The sequence below is a fragment of the Bison bison genome, unplaced genomic scaffold (assembly GCF_000754665.1).
Source record: "Bison bison bison isolate TAMUID 2011002044 unplaced genomic scaffold, Bison_UMD1.0 scf7180017864482, whole genome shotgun sequence".
Taxonomy (NCBI): Eukaryota; Metazoa; Chordata; class Mammalia; order Artiodactyla; family Bovidae; genus Bison; species Bison bison.
This window is the reverse complement of record NW_011495042.1, coordinates 6,329,526-6,337,472: the sequence shown is the minus strand read 5'-3', so window position 1 is coordinate 6,337,472 and position 7,947 is coordinate 6,329,526. Positions and strand designations below refer to the sequence as shown.

Here is a 7,947-nt window from a genome sequence, read left to right as displayed (position 1 = left end):
AGGGTCGTTCGCTCCGTCCCCCAGCGGGGCTGTTATTGTTCCCCTGGCGAAAGGTCTGGGGCATCTCGAGCAAGGAGCCAGGTGTGTGTGTGTGCGAGTGTGTGTGTGTGTGTGTTCCGGTGTCTCCATCTCACTGGGGGTCTGCAGATATCTCCGTGTCCCCGGGGTGTCTGTGTGTTTCTAGGGGTGGCTGTTTCTCCCAGCACTCGGGTGTCCCCGTGTGTGTCTGCTGTTCTGTGCTCTGGGCAGTGCGTGTGAGGTTCTGGTGTGTGTGTCTGTGATACCTGTGTGTCCGTGTCTTGGGATGCGTGCCCTTGTGCCCCCTGGAGTGCATCTGTGTGAACCTGTGTGTGTGTGTGTGTGTGTGTGTGTGTGTGACTGTATCTCCGATTACCTGTCTGTGCACGTGTGTGTCCCCAAGTGGGGCTTCTGTCTCTGGCTCCCCGTTGCGGACACTCGCGTGTCCTCTACTGTACCTGAGGGAGTGTCCCCGGGTGCCTGAAGGACCAAGCGCCCAGAGCTGGTTCTCCAGGGCAGAGCTGAGCAGGTGGAGGTGACAGGGCGGCGTGGCTCTGAGGGTGCGGCGGGCAGGTGGCAGTGCCAACGTCCAGCCACCTGGAGCGGCAGGACGGAGGCCCCCAGGGACAGCCGGCAGGGACAGCGGGACACATCCTTCTCGAGATCTCTCCCTTCCTGCTGGGGGTTCCTCTTTTGCACTGGAGGCTCTGGTCCCCCTCCCACCTGGGGAAGTCAGAGAGAGGCTCGCAGGGGCCTCCGCCGGCGGCTGAGGCTTCGTCCTGGACCAGAGGGGAACCTGTGGGCTGCCCTCCCGGGCACTTGGAGGGAGGTGTGTGCTGGGCCGGGCTATTTTGGTCACTGCTCAGGCTCTGCCAGATCCTGGCCTCCCCCAGGACCAGCCCCAGAGGCTTGGGAGGTAGCCCTGGCCCCCGTTTCCTGCCTGGGGAAATAAATCAGCTCAGTAACTGCCCGGCCACTTGAACAGAGGGTCTCGGGGCTGAGGTTGAGTGGTGCGTGGCTCCCTTGGACTTGGGAGAATTGGCCCCTGCTTTGGTACTGCTGCCATTCAAATAAATGTCATGGGGGAGATCTTTTTTTAATTTCTTTTTAATTTTTTCTTGGCTGGAAAGGAGGGGAATCTCATCCAGAGACTCCCAGCCAGAAGGAGTTTATTTTTATGAGAGCGAGCGGGTGGTGAGCGCTTAGCAACCGCCTGCCTCCCTCTCGACCAGGGAGGCATCCGGGGAGTGTGGGGTGGGCACACGGCGAGCGGGGTGCTATGGGGGTGCACTGGGGGAGGAATTCCATCAGAATGGCACGGAGGGGCTGGCGGGCCCTGGAGGAGAATCCCCCATAGGGTAAGAGTAGGGAACTGGCTGGAGGTCTTGGGCCTGGCTCAGCACCCCCTGCCCCTGTTGACCTTGGGCAGCCTTTTGGGGGGGCCTCAGTTTTCTCATCTGTAAAATGGGTGGAGTAAACTGGTTAAGGGGTTATTGGAGAATGAGAGGCAGGAGCTTGTCCCCAGGGAGCCAAGACCAAGGACTGCGCCTCTGTCTTAGCTGGCAGATGACCTTGGGTGATTTCCCCTGTCCACTCTGAACCTCAGCTTCGCAGTCCAGGCAGCAAGGACGCCAAGCCGGCCTCACGGCGTCCTTGAGGGGATTGAGGGAGATGAGGCTGAATAAGCCTGTGGTAAGCTGTAAAGCCGGGCTCGGCTTCGGAGCTGCCGATTAGAGGGTGTCACGAGGTCCCGGGTCACTGTGGTGTGGGCAAGGGCCAAGGTGCAGCCTCGGGCTCGTGTCCTCTGGGGCTGCCCTTGGACGACCTGTGGTGCAGCTGCGGGTGCCCTGCCCTGCCCCGTCCTGCCCATTCTCACCCTCGGGAGACCCGGCACCAGCTGTGTAGTTGGCAGGCCCCGGTGAGTGGGTGGCGCCCATTTTACAGATGGGCAAACTGAGGGCTACCCAGAGGACTTGGCCTCGATTGGACAGCGCCAGGGTCAGGCTTCAGGAGCGTTGCCTCAGCCAGCCTTGAGTCTGGGCTCTGCGGAGCTTTCGTCACTGCAGAGTTGTAACTGTACCAGCACCTGGGGAGCATGAAGGACAAAGGTCCCCAGGGTTGGAGGGCGAGTGTGTGGGCCCCTCAGCACCTTGATTCTGCCCCTAGTCACTCATTCGGCCTTCTCTGTGCCTCTCCGGGGGCCCTGCCTACCCCAGTGTCAGCCCCCCCCTGCCCCCCCACCCCCGCTGGCAGGCTCTGAGGGTGGTGTTGGCTCACTCTCCACCTGTCAGCTTGTCAAGGGATTCAGGACCCTGTCAGGCTTTATCTGAAGGTCTTTCCAAAGGTCCCGAAATGATAAGACACTCGCAAGTCATTCAGCACGTTCCTGAATACAGGAAAGAGCTGGAAAATAAATGACTGAGGACACCTGGGGTGCAGCCAGGCTATAGCTGGGAGGGGTCCGAGTGGGAATTCAGGCTGGCCTTGGAACCCCAGGGTCAGTGGGCGGGTGTGGGCTGCCTCCCGACCTCTGCCAAAGGTCATCAGTGAGGGTCGGAACCCCAGGGTCAGCGGGCGGGTGTGGGCTGCCTCCCGACCTCTGCCAAAGGTCATCAGTGAGGGTCGGAACCCCAGGGTCAGCGGGCGGGTGTGGGCTGCCTCCCGACCTCTGCCAAAGGTCATCAGTGAGGGTCGGAACCCCAGGGTCAGCGGGCGGGTGTGGGCTGCCTCCCGACCTCTGCCAAAGGTCATCAGTGAGGGTCGGAACCCCAGGGTCAGCGGGCGGGTGTGGGCTGCCTCCCGACCTCTGCCAAAGGTCATCAGTGAGGGTCGGAACCCCAGGGTCAGCGGGCGGGTGTGGGCTGCCTCCCGACCTCTGCCAAAGGTCATCAGTGAGGGTCGGAACCCCAGGGTCAGCGGGCGGGTGTGGGCTGCCTCCCGACCTCTGCCAAAGGTCATCAGTGAGGGTCGGAACCCCAGGGTCAGCGGGCGGGTGTGGGCTGCCTCCTGACCTCTGCCAAAGGTCATCAGTGAGGGTCTTCAGGGTCACGTCTCGCTCCTCCGTGATGGCCAACTTATCTCTGCCAAAGTGAATTTACAGGTTCTCTGGGGAGGAGCCCTGTGTGCGGAAATTCCCGGCGGGGGGCGGGGGGGGATGCTTTCAAGTGTGAGTGGGAGCTCTTTTTTTTTTCTTAAACGTGCCTCATTTCTTTGCTCTGGTCTGTTCTCACCGGGCTCTGGATTTGGAGTAGAATATTGGCCTTCGAAGAGTTCGCAGCCCAAAGAGAGGGAGGGAGCTTGGCAGGATGACTGCCCCTGGTGACCCCGCCGCCCGTGACTGCTCTCACTGGGTGTGAGATGCCAAGGGTGTAGGCAGGAGACGTTCCAGCTTCTCAGAGGAGGTGATGCTGGAGCTGGCAGAGGGACAGGGCGGGCTGGCATTCCAGGCAGGGGGGCATAGCGGGCGCAGAGGCACGGCGCAGGCAGTAGACAAGCCTGTGTGTCGAACAAGCCTCGCAGGGGACCCAGCTGGAGAGAGGAGTAGGAACCAGGTGGTGGAGCACTGGGCACATGGGCCGTGGAGATAGAAATAGCATCAGGCCGGGTTTAGGGGCAGCGGCGTAGAAGCCAGGTCAACCTGAGGGGGCAGGAGGCCCTCACGGGGAGTGGGGGGACCAGGCAGAGGTCCGGGATCCAAGGCGGCCAGGCTACTGCTCGTCAGGGCATAAAAGCATTTTCCATGCCAGCGAATCTTGCCCTGAGCTCTTGTAAACACGGGGTGAAGGCCCGGACATGCTATTTAACAGATACACAGGCCATTAACCGTGCCTCTGGCCTCCCCAGAGCAGGTAGCCCTGGCGCCTGAGCTGGAGTGCATCTGCCCTGGACAAGGCGTGGATCAGGGCGTCCCTGCCCACCTCACCTGCTCAGAGGCTTCGTTTGGAGACCACGGCTGAGGGGCAGGGGTGGGGGGGCAGGGAGAGGGCAGAGAGGATGGAAATTGCTCTTCTGTCTCTAAACACCGACTTGCAGATGAGAACTCACCCAACATAAGCAAAGGGGAGGGGGTGTGCAGGCAGTGGGGGCAGGTCACCCCAACCGGAGTCTGGTAGCAGAATTAACCTGAGTGACTTGGTACACATTCCGGTTCCCAGGCTTGGACTTACAGGACCCAAATCCCCAGGGGATGGAGCCTGGGCATCGGTATGTTTCCAAGTTTTCAACTGTGACTGTTTAAAAAAATATATTAAAATCGAGATATGATTTGCATTCAGTGAAATGCAAAGATTCTGTTACAGTTTGTTGAGTCTTGTCGGATCGCTACACCTGTGTAGCCACCATTCAGGTCAAGCTGGAGAACATTTGCAGCTCCCCTGGAAAGTGGACTTGTGCTCTCCTGCTCCCAGAGACAACCGGTTTCTGATTTCTATCACCGTTAGGTTTGCCAGGCCTAGAACTGGGTGGATTTATATGGTACATACCCTTCTGTGTCTGGCTCCTTTCCGCTGGATGATTTAAGATCCATCCACGCTGTTGAGGGTGTCAGTGGTTGGTTCCTTTGATTGCTGAGGAGTGGACGGATGGGTGGACGCCCCTCGGTTTGCTGTGTCCACTCTCCTGTGGATGGACATTTGGCTTGTCTCCAGTCTGGGGTGGTTATGAATGAAGCTTTTATGGGCCCTTGTGTACAAGTCTCTTTGTGGGCATATATTTTCATTTCTCTAAGAGTGGAGCGGCTGGGGCGTAGGGTAGATATTTGTTAACTTTATGAGAAACTGTCAAGAGTGGCTTTTAATTACAGAAACAGTAGACCTCAAGCAATACAACACTGTACCAAGTAAAAGTGGTTCTTGAAGAGGATTTTTTAAGAAGCGCAGTCTGGGCTTCAGCCTGTGCGTCTGGCTGACATTCTGTTCTCTCGTCCCTGCCGTCTGCCCCTTCCTATAGTAACAGTGAGGCCTTTAAGAGTACACGTTGCCCTCTGCATGCAGCTTTGGCTCTACCCCTCAGATGTCTAGATGGACATGTATTCCTTCTAATTCCCTTTTAGATCAGTTTTCATTTCAGTTCTGGCTTCCCCTTGGACCCAGGGTTCATTAGGATCTGTCCAGCGAGCGAGCTGTGGTTCTGTTTTGTTGTTAACGACAGGGGCGTCATCCTGTTCTCAGTTCTGCCAGTTTCACTGTTCAAAGAGCAGACCGCTGTGGAGCCGACGTTCGTCAGAACGTACAGGTCTCCCAGCCATTCTGAACAGCTAGTCTGCATTTGGGAGTCATTGACTGAGCCTGGCCTGTCTTATTCACCCCGAGAGCCGCCAGCTCAATGAATGAAATGCCCCCACCCGACGGCTTTGAACTTACCCTGAAAGTGGGCAGAGAAGCCGCCGAGGGCCGGAACCGATGCTTATTCAGCCCCGACGGGTCTCTTAAATCCCTTCCTGCGTTTAAGCCCTGTGCCTGACTCGGGGGTTCTCACCTCCATCTTCTGGAAGACTTCGTCCACCCTCAGAAAAGAGCCTTCTCGCCCACCACACAGTTGGTACCAGAAGGACAACCAGCGTCTCTGCCCCTCCCCCTCCTGCTGCATGTGCTTTTTTCACTGAGCGTCTTCAAGGCTTCTGGCCTAGGACAAAAGCCAGAGGGAGGGACGGTGGATAGACCAGCCCCTGGGCTGAAGGCGCTCCCAGCGTGGGGAAAGAAGATCTGTATCAGGAAGGAGTTAATGAACAATCCCAGGGCATCACGCCAGGGGCAGGGAACGCTAGGGAAGGTGGCTGGGGGTGTGCAGACTTTGGGGTCACGGAGTTAAGCGGACCCCACCCACCCATTTAATGGATGGGGAGACTGAGGTCTGAAGGAAGGCTCCATCGACAAGAGACCCTTGTTCACAAACTTGTGGTTCTGCCCGCTCCCCTCACCAGCTCGGCCCTCAGCCTGCCCTCCCTGAGCAGAGGCTGGGACCACGTCTCTGCGGGCTCCCTGGTGGGGACATTCTGCGAGTCTTCCCCTTCCCACCACTCTCCCCTCCATACAGGACGGAAGAGCTGCAGCGGGGTCCACGCAGAAAGTCCTTAACACCGCCAGGGTGCTGCTGCCCGCTGGGGGTGCAGGGTGCGGCTGGCCTTGGGTTTCAGCCGAGTCATGCTCCTTTGGGGCAGGGCTCAGGAAGGGGGCGGTCTTAAAGGCTCTGCCCTTCCGCCCCACGGCCAGTCAGCACCTGGAGACCCAGGGCCGCTCGTGCCTGGTGGTGGACTCAGGCCTTGGCCTTCAGAACAGCCGTTCTGTTACCCGATGGCACCTGGTGACTTCTCTCGGGGCGAATGCTATCCCAGCCCAAGACCACAGCCTGCTCACCCAGCCTCATGCCTCCTGGGCTTCGCTTTCGTTTGTGGGGTTGCCAGGAAAGAGGGGGCTGGGAAATGGGGGTGTTGGCTCTCAGCAACTCGTCACTGTCTGGCTCCCAAGCCGGCAGGGGCTCCCTAATGCTTCATGAAATCAGGTCCAAACTCCCCAGCCTGGTGTTCAGGGCCTCACCTGATCTGGCTCCCGCCCAGGGCATATTCTCTCCTGCTCCCACATCTCAGTGCCCCGCCCTATGATCCGGCTAGTTTCTGCTCCTAGGCCCCGCCTCCAGCTCTCAGCCCACCCCATACCTCAACCCAAAAGCCCCTTCCTTCCTTCCTTCCCTCCTAAGTCCCACTCCCCCAGGGCCAGCTTGAGGCCGCCTGCTTCATGAAGGCTTCTTGCAGCCCCTTAATGATGCTGGCACATCATAAGCCCCCCCAAAGATGATCTGCATCCAGGTGGGCTTAATCTCGCCTTCCTCTGAGCCCCGGAGGACCTCTTCTCTGCCTGGAACCCAGACCTGTGAGGTCTTGCCTTTTGTCCAGTCACCTGGCCGAGGGCATGGCAGGCCGCAGTGGCCATCCGTGCTGCCTGAGTCCCTTTGTCCTGAAATAAGAGCCTGCAGTTTGACCGTCTGAGTAGGTCCTTGGAAATTACATCCACCCATCTCCATACATCCCTCCAACAAATGTTAGTTCCAGACCCTGTCCTGGGCCCCAGGCATGTGGCAGGTGGACAGGGCAGACCAGCTCGAGCCCTCATGGGGCTGACCACAAGAGTTAAAGGACTTGTTAAAGGGCACCACAGCATCAGGGTTTGGGAGCCCTTGGCCCTGGCTTGCTGTGTGACCTAGGCAAGCCCTTCCCCCTCTCTGGTCCTAACCTGTAAGGAAGCGTCACTTCCAAGGGAAATGCCTGCTGAGTGAAGCTGGGAAGGACCCTTTTTCTTTCTGTTGGGGAGCACACACCATCAGCACAGGGGTGATGGGCCTCTGGGGCCCCCTTTAAGGATTCAGCTGTGGTCCTGTCGGTTTTCAGCATGTCCGAGCCCTTGCGCTACAAGGGGCCACCTGATCCGGGAGTTAGAGTTCAGAGATGCTCTGTTCAGAGCTGTCGAACAGGTCTTTAATGAAAAACTCTTCCTTGGGGGAAGAAAGTGGGTTTTTATTCCATCATTGGTAGAAGGTATGTTGGTGTTCAGTTGCTAAGTCGTGTCCGACTCTTTGCAACCCCATGGACTGCAGCCCACCAGGCTTCCCTGTCCTTCACTGTCTCCGGGAGCTTGCTCAAACTCATGTCCACTGAGTCCACTGGATGGAGTGATGCCATCCAACCATCTCATCCTCTGTCGTCCCCTTCTCCTCCTGCCCTCAATCTTTCCCAGCATCAGGGTCTCTTCCAACGAGTTGGCTCTTCGCATCAGGTGGCCAAAGTATTGGAGCTTCAGCTTCAGCATCAGTCTTGAGAGTCCGTTGGACAGCGAAGAGATCAAACCAGTCAATCCTAAAGGAAATCAACCCTCAGTATTCTTGGTAGAAGAATATAGCTTAGAATGAATCTTAAAAAAAAAAAAAAAAAGACCTGCC

At 58.0% G+C, this 7,947-nt stretch overlaps 1 protein-coding gene across 3 annotated transcripts in view; it reads left to right on the top strand.

The window, feature by feature from the left end:
- The window catches only part of SLC6A6 (solute carrier family 6 (neurotransmitter transporter), member 6), an 85,233-nt gene that overhangs the window by 588 nt on the left and 76,698 nt on the right, over positions 1-7,947 (top strand). The gene's annotated exons all lie outside the window — the stretch shown is intronic.